This window comes from Pygocentrus nattereri, chromosome 15 (assembly GCF_015220715.1).
Source record: "Pygocentrus nattereri isolate fPygNat1 chromosome 15, fPygNat1.pri, whole genome shotgun sequence".
In the NCBI taxonomy this organism is placed as follows: domain Eukaryota; kingdom Metazoa; phylum Chordata; class Actinopteri; order Characiformes; family Serrasalmidae; genus Pygocentrus; species Pygocentrus nattereri.
The window spans coordinates 21,096,921-21,122,958 of NC_051225.1; the positions used below are offsets into that span (position 1 = coordinate 21,096,921).

At 38.8% G+C, this 26,038-nt stretch overlaps 1 protein-coding gene across 4 annotated transcripts in view; it reads left to right on the forward strand.

The window, feature by feature from the left end:
- diaph3 (diaphanous-related formin 3) overlaps nt 1-26,038 on the forward strand; it is a 468,447-nt gene that overhangs the window by 273,857 nt on the left and 168,552 nt on the right. The window lies entirely within an intron of this gene.

Sequence of the window (26,038 nt, forward strand, 5' to 3'; positions counted from 1 at the left end):
TGTCCTGACTATATATATATATATATATATATATATATATATATATATATATATATATATATATATGCAGCTTCATGTCATTCGTTTACAAATGCTAGTTCCCATTTTTACCCTCTCACAGTTACTTAACATTATAAAAGAAAATACTTTAGCAGAAATAAGAACACATTTAAATTACTTTACATTAGTTAGCATTTCTCCAGGAAGCATGTGAGACTCCTTTAATTGCTTAACAGTCCTCATTAATAATAATAATAGTAATTTGCCTACTGAGAAATTAAGCAGTATGATGTGGTAGTTAACAGTAGTGACTTAAATGTTAATAAAGCATGTACAGTCCATTCATAGTTACATGTTGCTCCTTACAGTATTATAAAGTGTTACAGATAAATTAAAATAAGACACAGTTATTTTATTTTTTTGTATTTCAAGCTGTACGTGGCTTATTCAGACAACTGGTTAAGTGAACAAATAGTAAGATGAGTTTGGATATCCGTGTGTTAGCATAACCGTGCCTACTCCTAATCACAGTCTGTTCCACTTTAGAATTACACTGGAGTGAGTCTAAAATAATGATTTAGAATAACACAGCTCTTAATACACATCGTGTGTGACTTGCTTACTACAGGCTAAGATCATAGGCCCCCATGCTGTGTGAAAACGTGTGGTTTGTTTGTTAGTGTCGGTCACCATCTGCTCACACTGAACACTCGTGAAGTGTGGACACATGCTCTTATTTTTAAGCATGTTAACTTGCCAGCTTAGTGGCTTTTTTAAACCTTCTTGGTGTATCTGTCTTTTTTTATTTGTCTGTTAAAATCACATTGTGTAGCATAACAATGTAATGCTCTAAAGTATCCAGACACTCCTTTTAATGAGTGATTTAATTAATTTAACTAATTTAATGCGTACATATTGCCACCACAGGTGTTCAATTGCGCAGCTTGCATGATCACCATAGAACAGCATTGCTAATGGAATGGGATGCTCTGGAGCAGCCACTCATGAGCCTGAGATCACCATGCCCAATGCCAGGCATTGTCCAGAGAGGTGTAAAGCCTTCCAGAAATTTTGATGTAGTGCAGCACACAAAATGTGCATTTATGTTACAAGATCACATCTTGTCCTGTCAGGAGCAGCCTCTCAGTCAATATTCCCAGCTCTTGTTTTCTATCTGCTCTGAAAATGCACTCTGTGTAGGTGGCACCTGCCAACACGCCCCTTACAATGGTATTGTCTACCATTGATGGCTAAGGTAAGATTGCACGGTGGTATATTGCACATGATCTCACAAGCCTCGGATCTTGGTCCTTCTCTTCAAACGCTGCGTGAGGGTTTGTGCTATTTTTTCCCCATCAGTGTCTAGTAAAGCACCTCCATTCAGCAAAGGAAATGAATTCTACTCCAGATTCGCCTTTCTCCAGGTGTGCCACACACACAGTCAGCCTTACCTTCCTGATTCGTTACTGACTGGTGTATGTGCTGAGTTTATTACCTAATGCCGTGCTGCAAGCGAACTGTGCTGGGTTGGCTACAGATATTGCATGCAGCGAGGCCGAAAAATTCTTGGTGCGAGTGTAAGAGTGTCGCAAATGTACTCTCCCAACTCCATCCATTTCCATCCATCCATTTTATAAGCCGCTTCTCCCTCAGGTGGGTGGATGGGTGTGCTGGAGCCTATCCCAGCTGTCATCGGGTGGACGGCAGGATACACCCTGGACAGGTCACCAGACTCTCCCAACTCAGACACTCCCAACTCTCCAAATCCAAAACTCTGTGTTGTTTGTTGACTGGAAAGCCAATGGCCAGCACAGCTGTCTCTTGCTGTGTATAGATGCCGTGTTGCCTTGGCTGTACATAGGGCTGAATTTAGTATAGCAGTGTTGATCTGCTGAGCTCTGGTGATATGTATGATCATATGAAGTGAGTAACATACTGTTCTTTCTGGTTAGATTTTTTTTTTTTTTTTTTGCATGTCTCCATTTATTCTCTCTCCACCACACTTGTTTAGTCCAGTCTACTGCTTAATTAAATTCAAAATTTAATTATAAAGCGCTTTTTACAGAGGCCATTGTCACAAACCAGCTTCACAGAAAATGTTGGTCCAAATACACAAGCCTAGGGTCACAGTGACAAAGAAAACTCCCATTCTCCTCTGGTTGACACCGCATAGCAAAACAGTAATACAGCAAGAGCAATATGACGAAGATATGACATATGATGAAGATATGACACTGAATATACATATAAAGTATGTTATAAAGTAAAGATGAGTGTGTTATTGAACAGAAGCCATAACCAGTGACTACTGTTAGAAGACTATGGGAGTAACCTATGATGAAATCCAGTACTACAGCCATCCCCTGCATGTCTGTTCATTATGGCCAGTATTTATTCAGTATGCACTGTGCTGTATATCGTTCTGTATCAGATATGATACAGATAAAAGCTGAGTCACAGGCTTTGCTTTCTTGTGCTGAAGAGCATTTATTGATCATGCATTTATTTCACTCATCTTCTGAAAAACCACAGATAAAACCATCTGACAGACAGAATTTCAGCAATGTTTGTCTTCATGAAAGACAGATTTTCTGCTTACAATAACATGCACTCGGTAACACCTGATTTAGTGCTAGCAAATGCAAGACTCAAAACAGAATGGACGTTAGCAAAACGGGTAGTCAATATGAACTATATCATCTAAATTATTTAATATTATTTGCCACTATTTGTATGATAATGATACAGTCATGATTAATACTAACAGCTGAAATTATTGTTTTTGTTGCTTTGTTGTTATTGAAAGGGTAACTTGATGGAAGAAGCCCCACAGGCAATAATGCCCTGGTGGGTCTGATGAACTGATGGGGCCAAATCTAATCTATACACATTTACTGAATTTCTGTGATCTAATTAATTCTGAAATTCTATATGGATCACTGTATTCATGGAATTTCTTCCTCTGGAAAATGTTTAAAGTTGATTCGAGTTTAGTTGTGATTGTATAATAGTGATCTACACGTTACTATAATGTTACAAACATATGATAAAATGTTACAAACATATGATTACTGTGAGATTTAGGGTCGATCATTTGGTTTTGTGAGGGGAAAAAAAAATATTTCTTTTGAAGTGAAAATGTGAAGTTTGACCTCTGGGGTAGGAAGTTTGTCCCACCCTGACAAAGGAGATAAATGGCCCTTTAGCATATTACTATGAACACATTATTTACCAAGTTGTTCAGTGTAGTTTCACTGACCTAGTTAATGTTATCATTACATAGCAAGACATCTACGGTCTTTAGCTAGAATAAGGAAATGTTTTTAGTGTTCTTGCTGGATAAGTTTGTATGAGAACTGTACAAGCACCCCCACAGATTTACTTCCACACCTGATTTATTCTGTCGTGGTGAATAATCATTTACATTTACCAGTTTACCAGTGAAATTCCCATTTTAAAGTGAAAGGCTATCACTCTCTTTGGATTGCCAGTATTATTATTGTTGCTGTACATGCATAATTAAACAGAGAAATATATTAATTATATTATATAATTATATAAGCACATAAGTAATCAATTAATAAAATTTCTACTATTTCTGTTTTGCTGTCTGTAGCACGACATGTGCTACCCCGGGCTCAAGGAGGCAGGATTCACGGCGGCAGCAGCCATTACTTTATTTCCACACAACATAAACCAAACACAAAAACGGCCACTTTTCAGTGGCCTCAAGCTGGGTTTTCAGTCTGTCGTTGCCGCTGCTTGTCATTCTCTCTCTCTCTCTCTCTCTCTCTCTCTCTCTCTCTCTCTCTCTCTCTCTCTCTCTCTCTCACACAGCTCTTTTTAAAGGTGCTCAAGCTGCCCGCCAGATGACAATCGGCTGGCTCTCATTAAGGGCAGCGTGAGCACCAGAGCCGAGAGGGAACGAGAGCTTGCCGCTCCCCCTCCCCGTTACCGCCCCCGGCTGCTCAGCCGCCTGGGTCGAAGGTAGCGGCATCGCTGTGTAACAGGGGTGGGGCCCGGACGGCGGAGCTCTGGGACTCACTCCTTGCACTGGTGCCTCTCACGTTTGGCACCAGCGTCCTCGTCCTCCTCCTCCTCCCACCGCCACTCTTGTGCCTCGTCCGTCCGGGGAGCTTGGGCTTTGCACTCTGCCCCCTCCACACACGCCTCTTTCACCCCAGCATCCTCGAGTGCTTGGGCCCTGATGATGACGGCCTGTCACTGTCATGTATTTGTTTTTTACTTTTATTAAAATTACTTTCAAATGTTCATTGATAGTTCCCTCAATTTAATTTTATAAGATCTTTTTAGTGCTATATTTTGATTAATACTGCATTTTTTGTAAAATACAAAGACAAAAGATTATTGGTAATAAAATGACACATTTTGTAAAACTAAAAATGATTCACTGTTAAAGATTTTATTTTTTTGTGCTGTAAGAATAAGATTGGCACTGAACTCATACACGGATATAGTTTAGCTGTACAATAGACATAGTTCTTAAAGCATAGTGTTTCCCTCTTATCGCATTATGCATTTTTATAATGTTCAAACATTAGGATACAAGGTTCCACCTTATGAAACTAACCACTGCGAAACTGTATGCTGCTAAAAGTTTGTGTCTGTGTGTGTGTGTGTGTGTGTGTGTGAGAGAGAGAGAGAGAGAGAGAATGCTAACTGTTGCACTGTAGAAGCTGCTAGTAGGTTGCTTTTATGGAACAGGTACTTTATTTTCTTTTTTTGTTCTTTGGTTTTACCAAACCTCAGAAAAACTAAGTCATGATACATATCGTGCATCTTAAAAATGAATTTTCTCTACATCACCCACACCAGTAATATGTCAACTGATCATGACCCTGAAAAGAAAGCTATTTCCATATGTGTGTATGCTGTGCCTTTCTGTGTTTTATCATCATGCCTCTGTTGTGGTATATAATGTTTTGTGTCGCTTTCCATACACAGTGGACACTTCCAGCTGGCGCTTGTCTTGCTTGGAGAGACTGATTACACTGACTTCATCATCACTTTATGTTCTAAAACATGCTGTTTATTGACTAGAATGCCAGCAGCTCTCTCTCTCTCATGCTCTCATTCTCTTGCGCTCTCTCTATGTGTGTCATTTGTCCTTTTTTTCTTTATCAAGGCACTTCTCTTCTTCTTTTCTCTTAGCTATTATTCTTCATAGTCATTCATGTCCCACCTCTAATGATTTTAAACTCTCTCCCATCACAGGAGAAATAGGCTCTCTTTTTAACAACACTGCGCTTTGCTAGTAAAATGCTGCTTTAACAGTCATACCAGAGTGAGATTGTGATTTGTCCCTCATTATGAACTGTCTTTGAGTGGGAGGGAGTGTTGCTTTGCTAATTCAAACGTGTTGCAGTGAAATATGTCACAGTAATAAGTCAATACAATGGTGCAGCACTTTCAGTATTTGCCTTTGCTGTACTGTTATTGCTGCGTGTTGTCAGCAATGTGACCATTCACAAATCTGACTATGTATTTATATAATCCAACAAAGTGTATTATTTTGATCAAAATAATGCAGGCCAGTGTGTCACATTGATTTTCACAATGTGTTTTGACTATATTACTTTTTTTAGCAATTAGGGCTGCATTAGTTATTGCATTAGTTTATGTTGTTAATTGCGCGTGTTGTTAAGGGTTTAATCGTATTTATCTTCAAATTTTACCTTAAAAAAAGATTTTGTTTCATTGAAATAACATGCATTTTGTTAAGGCGACATGGCTGGATAAAAAAGCTTCATAAGAATATGTTTATTACATGCATTCATTTAGCATGAACCTGAACATAAAATCACATTAATGTACAGTGAACATGAATATAAGGTAAATACATATCCAGTGAGTCCAGCAGTGCTCCAACTGTTGTCCACAATGTTTTTATCTTATTTTGAGGTGATTTGGAGCTTTTCGCTTTATTTTTTATTACTACAGCTGTTTGTTGATGTCAGACACAGTGAGAGACAGGAAACTGGTTGAAATATGAATGGAAAAGCTCATAACGCTCAACATGGTGTCTGTGTACAAGAAAGTCTTGCCCTTTAAGAAAATGAGCCTAGCAGCCAGCTGTTTAAGCAAATGGCTTCAAAAAGATCCCCCTTGTTGTGGAGATTTTTGTGTTATTTCAACTACAAATAATGTATGCTTTTTTGGTCAGATTTTATCAGTGATTTCAGATATTTCAGATTTATTTAATGCTTTTCAGTTTCATAGATCTCCTCATTTAAAGAGACAGGAGCCTGGTCTTGGTTGACTGGAAATGATTGCTGTAATAGCTGGAACTTTATCACAGGAGCCATCAATGAAACTTACACCACTACTAACTGTGTTATAGCAGCAGCAGTACTTTGTTTCTATTGTGAAGCCCTTTTATACAAAGACATGGCTTCATTCAAAGCAGTTAAACTTTCCAGAAGCAAGTCAGCACTGAGCAAAAATTCATAGAATACTTACACTTTCATATGGATCTTCAGGGATGAGAGAACTGTACTATGCTAGCCGTATGCCACTTTTGGTCATTTGTTAGTGTTGATTCCCTCATTGTGAAGTGCTTATTAGTGGATGAGAATGTTGCATTACTAATTCAAACTGACAGAAACAGTTTGACTGTGTACAAATGTGTACGCATGAAGAGTTGGCAGATATCGGAGTGCAGGTTTGACGGGGATGCTGCCTAAGGTCACATCAGTCCTGGCAACCCCAAGAACAGAGAGTTGACACAGTGACTGAAATGTCTGTCTGTCTGTCTTACCACATTACAGTGTGCCTGGAGAGAGAGAATGTAAACTAAAGGACTTGTGCAAGTAATCAACAGATGTATTAATTATTGGAGGTCAGTGGAAACCAGTCAGAATACTTTCTTCTTTCTTTCTGTCCACCATAAGCGTCAGTATTGGCTCACTGTGAACTCAGTCTGTGTGGAATTGCATGCTGAGTGGAGTAGAAAGGCCATGTTGATTAGTAGCACGGTGCCTCCTTTTTAATTAGGGCCCAGCTCATTTAGTGCAGTCTCTGGGTGCAATATTTAATGGTAATTAATCATGGCTCTGCCCCTTGCCACATTAATAACAGAGCATAAGGTATGGAGGGACCCATTGAGCCCTTGGGAATTGTACGATTTGCTGGGCTCATGCACAAAATGATGCTGTTTTCACTTTGTGTGGCATGGAAGTTGGTTAATTCACTGTGATTTAGTATTATGAAATTAGTTGGAGATTCAAATGGTGTTTTCCAGACACTATAGCTGACACAAGCTAACATCTAGGTACACATCATGTGACCCGGTGGCTTTTGCAAAGGGAGTTAAATGTTGTCCCTACTCTCTTTTAAGAACAACATATGGTTCCCTAAAGTCAAGTCAAGTGTAACAATAACATTAAATATACGGTAAACAGAAAAGGTGTGAATTTAAATAGACACAAAAAAAACACTAAACATTAATTGTGAAAATAAACATTTAATTGTAGAAAAATAGATTAATAAAAAATAATATACATATAAGAGATCCTTAAATGAACATTAAAGTGACATAAGGCACATACAGATTAAAGTCTATGGGTATAAATAGTGCAAATATAAACAGTAGTGCAATCAGAATTTGCTTATGGAGCAGTTAAAGTGATGAGTGCATAACAAAGTGATGGGTGCATAACAGTCCCTGAGAATGTCAGAGTTCAGTGAGGGTCAGGAACCTGTGTTTTGGTCCTAACTTTGATAGCCTGGTGGATGAGGCTGTCCCCCAGTCTGTTGGTCCTGGCCCGGAGACTCCGCAGTCTTCTCCCTGATGGCAGTAGACTGAAGATGCTGTGTAGTGCGTGAGTGTGATCACCTGCCATGCAGACGGCTTTCCAGGTGAGAGGGGAGCTGTATATCTCTTGGAGAGAGAAGTGGGAGGTGCCAACGATCTTCTCAGCAGCTCTCACAATGTGCTAAAGTGTCTTGTGGCGGGACACTGTGCAGCTAGCCATACCACATGGTGATGCAGCTAGTCAGGATGCTCTTGATGGAACCTCTGTAGAAGGTGTACATGATGGGGGCTGGGGCTCTGGCTTTTCTCAGTTTGCGGAGGAAGTAGAGGCGCTGATGAGCCCTACTGGCCAGTGATGCTGTGTTGTTGGCCCAGGAGAGGTCCTCTGTGACGTGCACGCCCAGGAACTTGGTGCTGCTCACCCTCTCCACAGAAGCACCATTGATAGTCAGAGGAGCATACTGAGTGCCCATTCTCCTGAAGTATCAGATGGAGATCGTTGTATCTACACCACAAGGCCAGGTGGCTCACCTTGCTCCTGGAGTTTGTCTCATTGTTGTTGCTGATGAGACCCACCACAGTCATGTCGTCCGCAAACTTGATGAAGAGGTTGGAGCTGTGCAGTGGTGTGCAGTTGTGGGACATTAGAGTAAATAGGAGGGGGCTCAGTACACATCCTTGGGGGGCCCCTGTGTTAAGTGTGATGGTGCGGGATGTGTTGTTGCCAGCACATACTGCCTGTGGTCTCCCAGACAGGAAGTCTAGCAGCCAGTTGCACAGTGAAGTGTTCAGCCCCAGCTTGTACAGTTTGAGAATGAGCTGCTGGTGGATGATGGTGTGAAATGTTGAACTGATATCTACGAGTAGCATTCTGACAAGTCTTTTTTGTCCAGATGTGTGAGGGCTGAGTGGAGGGCGGTGGAGATGGCATCATCAACTGAGCGATTAGGCCGATATGCAAACTGGAAGGGGTCCAGGTACCTCCTACAATGAAAGCTCTGTCCGCTCAATAGCACATTGCTACTGAGCCATGTTTCCATAAACACAAATGCACAACAGTCTCTCACAGACTTCTGGGTTGTGCGTAGCAGGCATATGTAGTCCAAAGAACCATGTGTGAAAGAGTTTTTTTGTATGTGTACTGAGAACCTTTTAAAGGTGTAAATAACTTTCACTGAATGTTAAGCTTCTATACTGATTTTAAATTTCTAGGACTTTTATGCTACTTGGAGGTTCTTTAGGTTTTAAACATTCATTTACACAATTGTTCTAAAAAGATCTGTCTATCCACGTTTTTTTCTAGACAACAACATTTACCATTACGCTTTGCACGTCTTCAGAATGAGAATGGGCACAATGTATGTAGTATGTGTTATCCAGTATGCATTTGTTATTGACAGCCGATAGTGTTTGGATTAGCTTCAAGGCTAAAGAGATTTATCATTAGCCAGTTATTAAACTGTGTTGCTAGCTAGGTTTCGGTTTTTGTATACAAGAAGATGGCAGTTGTGTCAAAGAGGCATCATGGAAAAGAATGTTTAACAAAAACTGTAAATGGTATCACCCAGTCTGTTCCTCCTCCATTGAACCCATCCCAAGTCTTGGTTGACGATATGAAACTCTGGCCAGATATCACATATGTTGACATTATCGGCTGCCTTGGTTTTTATGAAGGTGTAAATGACAAAGAGCTGATAAATCATAAAAGTACAGAAGTTTATAATTATCTACACAGCAATAAAACTGTAAGGACTCTGTGTTACAATTGTAAACAGTTCACATTTCTCAAATCTGAGGCACAGCCAGGCCAGTCCATCAGGAAACCTAACTACTCAGTTAGGTTTATGGTTCAAAACAGTTTATGGGTTATGGTTCAAAACAGTGGTGTAATAGACACAGCAGGATGGTCTTGCATTGCTGGTCTGGGCAGATCTTGCAGCCATGTCACTGCTGTTTTGTGGAAGGTAGGTTAGGGATTTCACGTGAAAGTAGAATACATAGCTAGCTAAGATGCATTTACTCTGAGAAGCATTATAATTGGTTATGTTGCCACAGTGGGTAGTGCTGTCGCCTCACAGCAAGAAGGGCCTGGGTTTGATTCCCTAGTCAGGCAGCTGGGGTCCTTTCTGTGTAGAGTTTGCATATCCCTGCGATGGACTGGGGTCCTGCCTTCCACCCAAACCCTGCTGGGATAGGCTTGAGGTCCCCCCTCAACCCAGAAGGAAGTAGCTTAGAAGATGTGTGTGTGGGTGTGCCACAATAGCCAGGATGGTTTATTAGTTTAGTACTGCAGTAGCAAAGTATTTTATACGTCAACTAAAATACCATCAGGTGTGCATTTTTCATTCACTTTGTTCATCAGAATGTACCTCTTATGCATTTATTATGTTTTATCACAAAATGGAGGGAGCAAACATTAATATTTCGGTGGGATTTTTAAATTCAGTGCCACTAGCCATGCTCTTTTGTCCTTGACTTCCTCAAACACTGACATTCTGATCTGTGCTTGCCTTTGTGTTTTAAGATTTCAGTGGCTGTTGTGATACCCTCTGACAGCACATAATGCTCCTGTGCTTTTGAGACAGTTCGATGGCATTGTAATTCCTCTTGGTGAAAAGTGTTACACAGAAGGGAATTTTAGGGAATCTAAAGCGGTGCTATGGCAGTGGTCACCAACCCTCGACCTGAAAATCTCTTTCTTTGAGTTTAGTTCCAGTTTGAATCTAACATGACTCCCCACCTAAACCTAACGCTAATTCTGACAGAATTATTCAGCCAGAGCAGGTGTGATAGATTGTGCTTGAAACTAGACTTGGCAGGAGAGATATTCAAGGCCAGGGTTGGTGATGACTGTTCTGTGGCATAGAAAATAGAGCAAAGAACTCTGTACCTGTTCTTGAATCATTTGCACTGGCCTGACACCTTAACAGATTACAGTATCTTGTCAAGATTGTTTTTCTAAAAATACTGATGACTTCTGCTTCCATCTGTTGAAGATTTCGAATTCTCTGCGTGCTGGCATCTGTTTAACTCACTTTAGATTTGAATAACAAAAATAAGAAATGGGATAGACTAGACTGCCAACATCAGGTACTCAGACAATCAGACCCATCCTGTTTTTCATAACTCATTGCTTAGCAACTGTTGCAAGTTACTTGTCATATATTTATTGTATTATTGCAGTTATTGGATGGCTGGTTGCTTGGTTGGTTATTTATTTAATCATTTATTCATTACTTCATTAATTCATGGAAATGGTCCTTAAAGCAGTCAGAGCCCTTGCAATCAGTACCACCCCAGTGCTTGCAATAAGGGTAGTGCAGGGAGGTTTTAGCGAGATCAAGAGTAGCAGAAACAGTGCAGCCTCTCACTTTCTCTCTCCCCTCATTCACCGTCTGCCTCCCAAACTTTCTAACATAATCCCCACCTCGCTCCCCTGCCTCTTTCTTTCTCTCTAATGTAATGGCTTATCTGTGTTCTCTCCCACTTCCACGTTTCATTAATAGCTCTCACTCTAGTGTCTCTCATCAAATCGGGATGGCATTATGGGTAACACATCCCCAGCGCTCCGAAAGAAACTCGCACGCGAGGTCTGATTGTGTTACTCTATTACAGTTATTTCCATCCATTATTCTGTCGCTCTCCTCCACCGCTGTCTTTCTCTATGAGATGGCAGGGCTTAGACAGGGTAGGGGTGGGATTGTGTGAGCAAGGTAGGGATGTTTTCATTAATTACTTATTGCTGAATAATAGTGTCGTGCTTTCAGCTCTCCCAAAGGTATGATTTGGTCGGCAGTAATTGTCTTATAACTTTATTTAGAAATGTAGTGATCTGACTGGCAGTTCTCAGCCCATGCTGTGAGTGTTTTGCCAAGACTGTCTCGTGCTTTTGTTGAGGCTCAGTTGGCATCTAGTAGGTGTACACAAACAATTATATTAAAAACACACCTACTACTACATCCTAAATGATAGCCCTCTCAGAACCGTTTTTTGTTAGATATATAAACATTGATTCTGAGTAATTATAAACAAATCCGATTGGTCTTAGTAACATTTTCCATTTTAAGAGAGCAAGTCCTTACAGTAACACAATAATATTTTAAGATAAATCTGTAAATATTTTTTTTCTCTCTCAGTTTACACTGGCTAGCCACTTTAAGAACTGCTGTGTCTGATCCAATCATGTCTATGCAAGTGTGACTGCAGATCTGAGAATGATGGTCAGGAAAGACTTGTTTTATAAATAAGCCATTTATAGGCATAGATTTAAATTCTATCTACCACAATTAGTCAAACCAGGTATGATGATAACTAGGAGCTACTAGCCCCTATAAGATATATAGCTTATTAAATCTTATTTTCATGTCTGTGTAACTTTTGTATTGTACATTATTTTACATAATGCTGTAATATACATATACGTTATATAATTTATATTTCATTACCGAAACACATTGAAATATTTATTTTTGCCACATAACATTTTGTTCTTTTGGTTTGCAAGAAAAATGTTAACGTTAAAGTTTAAGGGTTAGGGTTCATTAAAAATATTGATATGAGAAGTGTAGTGGAATTATTTATTAATGTGGATGTTGATATCTCCAGCCACAATTATGATTGAGACAATTGAGTTTTATTCCATTCTGTCTTGCAATTTAAAGTTAATTAGACAGAATTTAAAGACAATTACTTTCTCTAACAGACAATGTTATGTTAACTAAAAACAATTAAAGATAATTATGTTAAAAGAGGACGTCAAGAGCTTCATTTAAGTAGAAGATGTACATTGATATATTACCTGTTTTTCTACATCTACCTAAGGATGTGGTAGAGTTTTTACGATGATTAGTCCAAGCTTTGATTACTGAAAGTTGTGGAGAAGTCTTCCAGTTCTTTCTCTCTTTAATAAATGTGAAAGATAATGAAGAGGTTGATTGGGCTGGCTCTTAATGTGTGTGTGTGTGTGTGTGTGTGTGTGTGTGTGTGTGTGTGTGTGTGTGTGTGTGTGTGTGTGTGTGTGTGTGTGTGTGTGTGTGTGTGTGTGTGTGTGTGTGTGTGTGTGTGTGTGTGTGTGCGTGCGTGCGTGCGTGCGTGCGTGCGTGCATATATAATATTCACTCATTTTGAATTTGATGCCTGCAACACGTTCCAAAGAAGTTGGGACAGAGGCATGTTTACCACTGTGTTACATCACCTTTCCTTTTAACAACAATCAATAAGCATTTGGGGACTGAGGACACTAATTGTTGAAGCTTTGTAGGTGGAATTCTTTCCCATTCTTGCTTGATGTACAACTTCAGTTGCTCAACTGTCCGGGGTCTCCGTTGTTGTATTTTGCGCCTCATAATATCCCACACATTTTCAATGGAAGACAGGTCTGGACTGCAGGCAGGCCACTCTAGTACCCACACTCTTTTACTACGAAGCCTTGTTGTTAATATATGGCTTTCGCTTTGCATGGCATGGCAGAGTTTTAACTTGCAATTGTAGATGGAGCGGCGAACTTTGTTCACTGACAATGGTTTTCTGAAGTGTTCCTAAGCCCATGTGGTAATATCCGTTACAGAATGATGTCAGTTTTTAATGCAGTGCGGCCTGAGGGATCGAAGGTCACGGGCATTCAGTGTTGGTTTTCTGCCTTGCCGTTTACTTGCAGAGATTTCTCCAGATTCTCTGAATCTTTTGATGATATTATGCAGTGTAGATGATGAAATCCCTAAATTCCTTGCAATTGCAAGTTGAGAAATGTTGTTCTTAAACTGTTGGACTATTTGCTCACACAATTGTTCACAAAGTGGTGAACCTCACCCCATCCTTGCTTGTGAATGACTGAACCTTTCAGGGATGCTTCATGGGAAGCATCATGACACTCACCTGTTTCCAATTAACCTGTTCACCTGTGGAATGTTCCAAACAGGTGTTTTTTGAGCATATATATATATATATATATATATATATGTGTGTGTATGTATATATATATATATATATATATATATATATATATATATATATATATATATATATATATATATGTGTGTGTGTGTGTGTGTGTGTGTGTGTGTGTGTGTGTGTGTGTGTGTGTGTGTACTGAGTAGTGAGAACTAGAGAGCACTAATAGAATTTTAATCAGTTTGCTAAGTAATATGAAATGATATGTAATGTTTTATTCACTTTTACTGTTAATGCAATATATTATTGTGTGCTTTCAATCAAACATTAGTGAATGGTAGAACAGGTTCACCAATCTATAATTCCCAGGGTGCAACACACCATGACGAAAATTTTAAGCTTTTTTTTTTTCCCCCATGTATCTGTACTGAAGTATTTCCATTTTGGGTGACTTTTTACTTTCACTCCACCACATTTTGAAGTCAAATACCTCCACTACATTTTGTGAAATCTGTCGTTCCTTTTGGCTTATGTGGACGTAAAAATGTAACCTGTCAAAATGAAACAAGTAAGAACACCAATCAGGGCACAGCGCGCACTTTATTTTCAGCTTGTTTTCACCTTGTTTTGACCTTTTGGTCATACCGACCCAGTGCAAGCACACGGTTTAAAGTCAGCAGTGTAAAATTTTGGGAGAGTCTATTCAACACAAATGATGGAGCTAATCTAACTTTGTGTAAATAGACCACAATATAGAAATACTACATGTATGCAGTTTATATTTATGCTATTTATAGCTGCTATATTTCTTTTTTCTGAATTTATACCAACACTTTCATTTTATAATAAATTAGTTTTAGCTAGTTTATGTTTATAAACAGAGACCTATGGGTGCAATATAATAAAGGAAAACTCATTTGTGAACCTGTGTTTAAAATTTTTTATTGAACTTGTAACAAAGTTGTATTTAGTACTTTTACTTTCAATACTTAAGTACATTTTGAAGATGAATACTCTTATACTTTTACTCAAGTGGAGGTCTAAAGGGAGGAACTTATACTTTTGCTGGAGTAATATTTTACCTTTGGTTTCTCTACTTTAACTCAAGTACATAGTTTATGTACTTCATCCACCAGTGTGCATGAGCCCATCATGAGCTTCAGTAAAACATCTATCAACAGCAAGAGAAAGAAATTGGTCTTCTGTCACTTTCCTCACATGGGTTGGGAGTTTGTCTTCTACAAATTTGGTACAAAGTCTCTTTAGTAGGATACTTTGACCAAACCTCTTTTATCTGCTTTCCTCTGGTAGAATATTCAGAGCCATTAAAGCCAGCACAACTAGACATACTAACACCTCTTTCCCCAGAGTTGTAGTGCTCATTAACCATAGTGGACACCTTGCTATTTCGACTGAACCTTGCAGACCTCCCTTAATGTGGCCTATAACACTTTTGTTTACTTCCACTCTGTACAGTAACGTGTCACAAGATGCTTAAAACTGTACAAATGTTTTTATCATTCTGTAATATAGGGTCTTCATATTTATATGTAACACACACATTCTCATGCAAAAAAGGCAAAATACTAAGCTTGTAATTTTCTTATCATTATAGAAATAGATAAAGGAACTTGGTGTAAGACTTTTTGTTCTTTGTTTCTGTTTGTTACATTGACTTCCATTACAAGCTAAGAATAATTTTTCCTTCTTCTGTAAGGTTAACATTGATGTATTATAGGTTTTGATCTTACAGTGATGACGTGTTTCCTCAGGCCCGGCGCAGTGCACACATTCACTTTTGATGTTATCTCATAACATTTTTTCCAATAAAATTGTTTTAAAATATACTATAAAATTACGTTTTAAAATATACTAAAACGTTTTAAAGCACTTCACTTAAGATGAACTTAACATAAAAGAAGGCAGTCATGTTCAACCTACTCAAACACTGTACTATAGCAAATACACAAGTAACAACATCACATCACACAGTGTGAGTGCTATTCACACTACCTTTGTTACCAAATTGGATAAGATTTACGGGGATCAACTTGAGCAGAATTTTATCGGTTTTGATTTCTGTTAATTACTTATTATTCTTATTGTTCATTAGTTCATTTGAGTTACACAGAAAGTAGCAGCTAAGTTTGCTTCTTGTAGACTTCATCTAGGTGAATTTTAATCTTGCAGATTTGCAAACCTTGGAAGACTGATTCAATATAAAAAGGCATGCTTATTGGAAGTGCTGATTAATCATTGATTTATTTTGTTTCTTTTCATCCTCTCAAATGCAGAATGTTTCTGTTTTGAATCATTGTCTTGCTACATAACCCAGATATATTTCAACTTCAGCTCATGGACAGATAAGCAAACTCTCCATAAGAATGATCAGATACAGGGAAAAAAAATCATGGTTCTCCAAGTAATAGCGAGTAATAGCAAGGCCACAAGGCAGCAAAACATCCTCACACTTTCATACTACCAGCACCATGCTTCACTGTAGGTAAGATATTTCTATAAACTGTTTTTTTTGTGTGGGATGAGTTTGAAAGCATTAAGTTATCAAAAAAAAGTTAACTAGCTAATGTTAGTTGTTTACCTATATATTCCTATATATATTCCTTCCTAAACCTGGATGCATCTGGACCGCCCATACTTTTGCTTTACCCAGGTGAAAAACATTGCCCAGGTGAGACACCGGGCAAAACAATATCAGTTGCAGTTGTGTTAAAAAACCATGCTGGCTGCTTTTGTGCTACTTTTGACAGAGAACCAGTGAGACCAGCTGGAGCAGTTTACATAAATGAGCATTATATGGAAATAAGAAGAGCTTTGTAAAGATGACCGTGCCTCTCTCTCCCCCTCTTTCCTTTTCTCCTTCATCCCAGCCCCTAGTCCACTCTCAGTCCCTCTCTGTACGTCTCCTTCTGCCTTCCCTACCTCCTTTGCTTGCTGACTCCATCAGAGGGAGCTAGAGGTTGTGTCTCCCCTCTTTATTTTCATCTTTACCAAAACCCAGGTTTGCTTCTCCCACAGCTGCCATGCCAACAGCACATGGGATCACACCCTGTCCAGCCATTTTATCTAATTCAGACATTGGAAATGCCAGTTTGTGTGCAAGAGTGGACTCTAACCAGAGAGAGAGAGAAAGGAAATCTGGTTGTTAGTGAGGCTTTATAGATTGTCTGTTGTTTGAAGAGAGTAATGGATAAAGTGCATTCAGTGTTGATGCAGGGCTGCTTTTACAGTTTATGAATCCAAACATAGTAAGTGACAGTTTTAAAACTGAAATGCTTTCTTTCCCTTATTGTGCACGTATTACCTGTTGCACACACTCTGGTAAAGAGGTTTTAAAATCCTTGATTCCAGTTTCCTGTACCAGATTTTGTCGTTGCCGGTAGGTGGCCAATTAGATACTTTAACAGTTCAACTTTAACATTACAAAATCCACGACTGGACACTGGATTCAAGTCCTGGATTTGTACATTTCTGCTCTTGTAGCTTCTTCATATTCCCAGACATGCAGGGTTTTCAGGTTGTGAAAAGGGCTGCTCATATTTCAGCTTTAAATGCACAGTGCGACAACATAGTGTCCACAGTATGGTAAAGACTGTTACAAATAAATTCGCACCATCTTTTTGCATACGTAAGGGACAAGTCAAGACACAGTCACTACTATTTTGCATTTTTTCTCATTGCATATGCTTTTGAGTTTCCCTTTCATATCATTCTCATAATAAGCACCTGCTCTGATTTATCAAGTCTGATGGTAAATACTGACCCCATGACTAAGAGTGCCACTAAACATCTATGAAAAGCTTGTCTTATTTTCCGTGCTAATATGGCTGCCATTGTTCCTCAGAGACACTGTTCCAACAAAATTTCCCCTCTGTATTTTGACTTTGTCAAATTAATCACTTAGCTCTAAATAATTTTACTTTCTCAGAGAGCAATAACACATTATTTTGACAAAATCTCAAGAGAATGGCTCATTAATTGAGATGAACAGTCAAACTTTTGACATTAGTCAAAATATGCTGTCAGAAACCGAGAGAGAAAACTATTAGAAAGAAATAACTTTTTTCCTTCATGCCTGGGAGAAAAATCCTTCCATACAAAAGGACATGAACATGGCTTATATCATGCTGGACATATGTTAATCACAAAGTTGTGCCTGTGTCCTTTTCCATGAAGGTTCTTAATACATAAACCACTAAATTGGCTACCTTCATCAACACAAATACTTAAGACAGTGGAAAAAATCAACAAAATCGAGCTCATGTGGTTACTAAGGTGTTTTTGAGTGTGCTACCACATAGGGTTGTGCAACCAATGTCACCATTAAGCCACTTAAATGTTGGAATGGAACAGCGTCATTGGCAAAAAGAAATGATCAGAGAAGCTTTAGCAGTGTAATTTTTATGTTTATATAAATTGTATAAATGTATATTTTATATTTATATATTTAATGTGGAAAAAGGCAGAACAAACAGCACGCTGATTAGGAATCATAGTTAACAAGCAGCGTAGACCACACCATATGAACATCAAATACCACATTATTTTGGCAATAGAGATGTTGAATTTCTTCATTAGTTAGAAGTATATTAATTTTTGAAGTATATCTGTATATTTTATTTAGTGCAATTAGTGCTATTTTTCATAGTTTTGTGAAGTATATATTATTGAAGCACACATGTCCACAATATTACTAATATTTCTCTATTACTTACATATATTAAAATATTTTGAGTGGCCTCATTCACTAATATCTTATCTTTTTTCCTAAGTCAGATTCATGGCGTGTTCTTAAACCTCAGAATTGTGATGTTGAGTGTACATAGATTTTGTTTTTACGTAAGAATCTCAAATAAGAAAACACTGGTAAATGTCAGGATCTTCGTAAAAACTGCATAAGTGGGTTTTAAGAAGAAATTTCTTTTGAGAAATTGCTGGTGAATGAGGCCCACTGTGGGCACTTGGACATTACAATTGAACAGAGGCTTCAAGGGCTTACTTTCTTATACCCATCCAGTGTCTACATTTCCACCAAGCATTGCTGACATGCATCCCTTTTCAGAGCTGCAGAGCACTATGGTGGTAAAGTTCATCCTCTCTCTACTCTCTCCGCCCTCTTAGCAGCCTCTGTGCACTCTAACCCTGTGGCCCTCGGCTCACTGATCTCAGTGGTTTTAAGCAGAAAGAGAAGACGCACCCTGAGGCTTCTTAGTGAGCTACTGCATTTTTCCATTACAGCAGCAGAGTCATACTACTCTGCTATTCATATGTCCAGATCAGTTTGTCTAAGTATAAGCAGATATAGTGTTGTCTATGCTAATAGCACTGGCAGTGCTGATAAAATTCAGTGTCATGAGATTTTCCAAATGTATCATAGTATTACATGATGTTTAATTTAGCAATAATACAGTTAAAAGCTCTTCGTGATTATTGGTACTGGTACTGGCAGTACAAGTCTAAGAATCCTGGCAGCTTAATTAGTTTGGACTGTTTTGTTCAGTTTGAAATTACACCAAAGGCAATCTTACACGGTATTGTAACATTTAACCAGACACAAATCATTTTTCCAGAAGAAACTTTTTTTTTTTTTTTAATCATTTTGAACTGTTCTTTGATGCATGCAGCAAATTGCATACATTCCAGATTCAAGAGTTTTATTGTCATGTGCACAGCAGAACAGGCAGTTGCACTGTACAATGAAATTCTTACTTTGCTGTTCCTCCATTCACCATATATACTCTTAAGTATGTGCAAAGTTGAAATAAAATTAAAGTTACACGTGCGTATGTGCAAATAAGTGTAGCAGCTGTTCATAAAGTGCATCAAGTGACAGATGAAAACAGATGTAAACGGTAAACAGTAAACAATATTACTCTGTGCAGTAATAGATGTAAACAGTATTGTTCTAACAGCAGCAGTACAGTGCAGGTAAGGTGCAGTTGTTGAGTGCAAGGTTAAATCAGTTCAGATTGGGAGGGGGGAAGAGGTAGTTAGTGAGGTTAGTAGTTAGTGTTCACCAGCCTGATGGCCTGTGAATAGAAACTGTTGGTCAGTCTAGTTGTCCTGGACTTTACACTCCTGTAACGTCTGCCTGAAGGTAGGAGTGTGAACAGTCTGTGCTGGGGGTGTGTACTGTCCCTGATGATGTTTTGTGCCCTTCTGATGACCCTGGTGTGATAAATGTCCTGTAGTGTGGGGAAGGCTGCTCCTGACATGGACTAGGCAGTTTTGATTACACGCTGGAGAGCCTTCCTGTCCTGAGCAGTGCAGTTTCCATACCAGACCGTGATGGAGCTGGTAAGAACACTCTCGATCGTACTCCTGTAGAAGGTGCTGAGAATTTTGGCTGGCATGCCAAATTTCCTCAGCCTTCTCAGAAAGTACAGTCGCTGCTGGGACTTCCTGATGATGAGGTGTGTATTATGAAACCAGGTGAGATCCTCACTGATGTGGATGCCAAGGAATTTGAAGGTTTTCACCCTCTCCACCTCTGTCTCACCAACATACTGGGGTGTGTGTAGCTCCCGCTTTCTCCTTGGATCAACAATCATTTCCTTGGTCTTGTCTGCATTCAAGGAGAGATTGTTGTTATGACATCAGGCCACCAACTCAGCCACCTCCTTCCTGTATGCTGTCTCGTCCCCACCAGTGATCAGTCCAACGACTGTAGTATTATCAGCAAACTTGATGATGCTGGTGTTGTTCTGGGAGGACACGCAGTTATACGTGAAGAGTGTGTACAGAAGGGGGCTCAGCACACAGCCCTGTGGGACCCCTGTGCTGACTGTTCTTGTGCTGGATGTGTGGCTGCCGACTCTGACTGACTGGGGTCTATCTTATAGAAAGCTCAGCACCCAGTTGCAGAGAGCAGGTGTCAGTCCGAGGGTGAGGAGCTTTTCTGAGAGTTTGTGTGGGATGACCGTGTTAAATGCTGAGCTGTAGTCAATAAAGAGCATCCTGACATAGGTGTCCTTGCCCTCCAGGTGTCCTTCTCCTCAAGGTCCTGCACACATCCACTGATGTCACAGTGAGTGATGTTTCGTGTGGCCATAGTGTCTCTTGGTCGGCCAGGGTTGAGGACCTCGAAGCGAGCATAAAACTCATTTAGCTCATCAGGTAGCATGGTGTGGCTGTTTGTAACCGCCCTGCTCGTCTGCTGGTAGTGGGTGATGTGCTGTAGTCCTTGCCACATGCACCGGGAGTCCGTGGTGGTGTAGTAGCCCTCCAGCTTCAATTATCTATCTGTATTTTCTTGGGGAAAAAAAACAATATACTTGTATATGGACGATTCTACCAACATGGTTCAAGCTACAGCTAAAAAACAAAACAAAAAAACTATTAATAAAACAATAAAGAATTCAGATCTTAGATATTTATGAAGACCATGTTTATGATCTGTTTTATTCCAAGGCATAACCTGAGTTGAATAAGATAAACATCATTTATGAAAAACAAATTTAATTTACTTGATGTACTTTTTAAAGATTTTTTTTAATTAAAAGATTTAGCTATTTTTAGTTTCATTTTTAAATAAAAACTACTATGTTATGAGAACACAGTTTTTGTCTGTAGGCGGAGCTTTAGTCTACCCACACCCCTGCATTTTAGAGCAGGAAGTGAGACTTCATCCCTGACCCTCAAGGTCACATGGTGAGCAGTCAAATTCCATTGTTTTAAAGTAAATGTGTCCCAGAGTCAGAACATCAGTGTGTACAGTTAGGAATTGTCACAACCAAAATACAAGTGGCAAAGTTTCAGAAGTGTTATGATTTGTTTCGTTAGTAAGAAAGTGGAATATTCAATCCTTTATTTTAATAGCGTGAACAGATATTAGGTATTGGGTCATTCAAAGCAAAAGGATCTTAGTCTAAAGTCCAAGTCAGTTAAAAGTCTGAAATGTTATTTCAACTCTGACTTCAGTAGAGTAATTCATACATCGATAATGCCTATATCACCCAATCCTAATGACTGAAATAACCATGTTTATGCTGAATTTAAAGTTTTATTAACGTGGGTGTTGATATGGGTTGTTATATGGATTGAATATTAATGAGTGTTTATCCTTAATGTAATGTTGCTATTTAGGTAAGTGGTTGCTCAGCCTATTCATATTTAGGCAGTTTCACTATGCTGGAATTCTTATAGGCTATTTTTCAGCTTGGTCACTACTTTCCTATTCTGGCAGAGTTTTCACAAAATCACTTCAGTATCTGTGCTGCACTGTGTTTTTAAGAACAGCTGGCAGTGTACTCCATGTTCAGACCCATACCAATAATATGCTAATATTTCTGGCCAAAACCCTCTACAGAGAGTTAAAATCCCAAACGGATTGTTTTTGTTTTTACCGTTTATAGCGGCTGTGGGGAATTACATGCGAATGGACAGACAGATTTGTGTAAATAGCGTGTGCTAATAACTTTATTTGGATTGTTTGCTATTTAGCCGTGATATACTTAATTGTTTCTTACAAATAATTTTCTTGCACTTGCCAGACATTGCCTATGTTGCCAAAATGGGTTGGAATATACGGTGAAAGTGTATTTTCCCCTTCTTGATTTTCTCTATTACTTCATATTTGTTACAGGCTTTTAGATCTCTAGACAAAAAACTCAAAAAAATGCAGTTTTGAAATGATTTCACTTATTTAAAGAGCAAATGTCCAAAATGTGGGTTAGCCATTTGAAAAAGTAACTGCATCCTTTTATTAAATCGTAGCAGCAATAACTGCATCCAACATTTCCAGTAATTTCCTATCAGCCTTCTCCATTGTGGTGGAGGAATTTGAGCCGTTTCTTCTTTGCATAACTGCTTTATTATAAATATACTTGCCAGTGTTCAAGCATTAACTGCTTATTTTAAAGACCTGCTAAAGAATCCCAAAGGATTGGGTTCAATTTGGCACCACTCACCTTTGTTTCTTTTCATCCTCTCAAATGCAGAATGTTTCTGTTTTGAATCATTGTCTTGCTACATAATCCAGATGTTTCAACTTCAGCTCATGGACAGAAAAGCAAACTCTCCATAAAAATGATCAGATACAGGGAAAAAAAAATCATGGTTCTCCAAGTAATAGCTAGTAATAGCAAGGCCACAAGGCAGCAAAGCATCCTCACACTTTCATACTACCAGCACCATGCTTCACTGTAGGTAAGATATTCCTATAAACTGTTTGTTTGTTTGGTTTTTTTTGGGTTTTTTTTTGCAAATGTGGGATGAGCATTGATGTTTATATTTGGTTAGCAGTGTTTGCTGCTTTGGTACTCTTCTGTGAATGCCCCTTTATTTGTAGATAATAGCTCTTATAGTGGTTTGGTGATGTCTGAGAAGCTTATAAATGGTTGTGTAACCTTTTCCAGACTGATATCGTTTGGATTTCCTTTTGATCGGGGCCTGTTGTGCTTTGTTGTGATGACATCACGTATGAGCGTAAATTTGAGTATGAGTGAGGTTTGCATTCAACAAGCCTGGCTGCATTCATGCCTGGCTGTGTTCAATCAGATGAATCTCATTATCTGTTAAATCGACCAAAAACAGATAATTTGTTGCTTGAGTAACTAAGGGAGCAATCACGATTTCACTTGGTTGTTTTGCATGTGACAAATTACAGTAATGAAGAAAATCAGGAACAGGGCGAATATTTGTTTACCACACTACAAAATGTGTAGGTGAATCAAACTGTGTATACTTTAGATACAATATAATAAATCAAGCATTTGTTAATCAGGGTATTATTGGTTTACTCTGTTTTACAACATAATCTGTATTTTATGATATATTCATAATTTAACTTATTCAGACATCAGTGATGTGCGATACTGTGTAGAAAACAGAGACCAACCATAATTTGTTTCCTTTCTGAGCATTACAGCCATTAACAGCAGTTATTTTTTCAATCAAAGAAGATATTATTTCACATAAAATTACTCAAAAGCCTAAATATATTTTTTTCAGCATTTAGCCTGTCCACATTTTACCTTTATTAAAGCTTCCATTCTTTTCTAAAGGTTTGCTTTCATTTTCTTAAAGAATCTGCAGGTATATTTTTCCACAAGTTGGCTACATTTGCTACTTTTCACGATTTAAGTTATCCCTCCATTTGTTTAAGTTAAGGTCTGGACTGTGAGGTGGTCAGTCCGTTGTCCTGAGAAAACCAGTGACTTATTTGTTTGATTTGTAAATTGTCTTCTTGTCTGTTTGCCTTTCTCAGTAATGGCTTCTTGATAGCTACACATCCTGTCAGACTCAGATTGTGTTGTTGTCTTCTAACAATGCAAGGACTCACAGGAACTCCTGTGTGGAATTTTTCACATCTCTCTTCTATTAGTCAAAGATGAAAGTACTGTTGATAGGATACAGTTTCGGTGGTCTACCAGGTCTTGCATGATTCTCATTTTCTCTGTATCTTTTAAAAAGTTTTTGAACTCCTCCAGTTGTGGAAATTCTTGTTTTTCACTTTTCCTTTGACTTTCCCTTTTCATGCAACTGCATCATCTTATATATAATATCTGTCTCCTGAAAAATGACTACCTGTTCTTAATGGTTGTTTTGACTGTAAATTGCATAGGTGATCTCTGACTTTTGTGTAGTGCTATGTGTGTTGGGTTTTATTTTGTTGGAGTGAATGTAAGGTGTTGATATGGTGCTGCTGTTGTGCTTAATTAGAGCAGCTGTGGCACACATGGCTCTTGCCAGCTGAAAATCTATAACGCCTAGCGGAACAACACACACATGCACGTGTTATCTACTGTCTTGTGTTTATTTCCGGTATCAGTGCTCCAGGGTAAGCGGCAGCATATTCGGAAATGTGCATGGATGTTAGAGTTTGTGTTTGCAAATAGGGGTGACGTACTGAGGGGTAGTGCTACTTTGTTTTTTGGGGGGTTTTTTTGTTTGTTTGTTGTTTTTTGTTCCCCCCTACTCTCCCTGGTGGCTTACAGTACTGGCATAATATGGCGTCCTCTTTTTCAAATTGTTTTCTTTCTCTCTCTCACACTCTTAAATGGTAGGTACAAATACTATTATTTGCCCAGTAGTACTATGATGAGGTAATTATATAATTTAACAGGCAGTTCAGCTTTGATTAAGAAGCTGAAGCTACTGGGTAGTAAACAGAACTTAAAGGCTTTTGCAATCCAGTTAAGGATGCAGCAGGAACGTAGACTGATACTCCACGGTGAGGAAGCCTGGTGGGATAGTTTCATTTTCTTTTCCTCTGCTTAGCTGGATGTAATGAATTATTTTTCATTCTGCATTGTGTGCATGTTAAACTACCTAAAGAGCTAAGCAGCTTAGCACTTTATTGCTTTCATTTTCTTTCATAATCTGTTTAATTTGAGGTTCTCAGAATGGGCAGGATTCACTAGGCCATGTAGGTGTCACACTGTCCTCACTTCACCCTTTCTTTGCGGATTTGTTGCTTGACCCACACATGCATGTATGCATATGTACATGAGAAAACTGTAATATGGTTTCAATTCTAAACCCTCACCCACATAAATATTGTAGCTGTCAATTAAAACCTTTTAACGTAAGGTCATCCTTTTAGAGAGACCCTATATTTCCAAAAATATTCATTCACCCCTCCAAATCAATGAATTCAGGTGTTCCAACCACTTCCATGGCCACAGGTATATAAAACCAAGCACCTAGGCCTTCAGACTACTTCTACAAACATGAGTGAAAGAATGGGTCGCTCTCAGGAGCTCAGTGAATTCCAGTGTGGTACCGTAATGCCGCCTGTGTGGTCAAGTTACTTTTGGCAATATAATGTACTAGCTTTTGTTTTGAGAGTGATGATATATAAGACAGGGTTCACGTTGTGGAGTTTTTTTGTTTGTTTGTTTGTTTTTTGGGGTTTTTTTTGGGGGGGGAGTATGAAGATGCTTTTTTTCAGTTGTTTATAATGAGAGAGATTTTTTGTTCACTATTTTACGTGACCTGTGTGATTGTCTCCCTTAGGTATGAGTATCAGAACAGTTATACCGGTAAGCCGCGAACAGTGCAAGCATTGCTAACATTAGCCTGCTTAGCTGAGTGACTGATACATGAATATTTTAGCCATGTTTGAAATAAAAGTGAAAACACAGCAGACCCTCGATCACCTCCTGCTGTCTAATCTCTTCTATCTGAAGTATTCCACTTTGTTTTAGTGGACATAAACTTAGGCCCATAGTTCAGGGTTGACCTGAGCCTAACATGGACACCAGATCAACTGTAATGATAGCGTTTTCTCTCGTACCCCCAAAGAAATGACATAAAACACCCAGCTGCATCAGACGACATTGTAGATTCAGGCCTTGTGCACGAAACAAGCCCTGACCGGCAGATACTGCAGTGTGAACGACTGTAATATTTTTC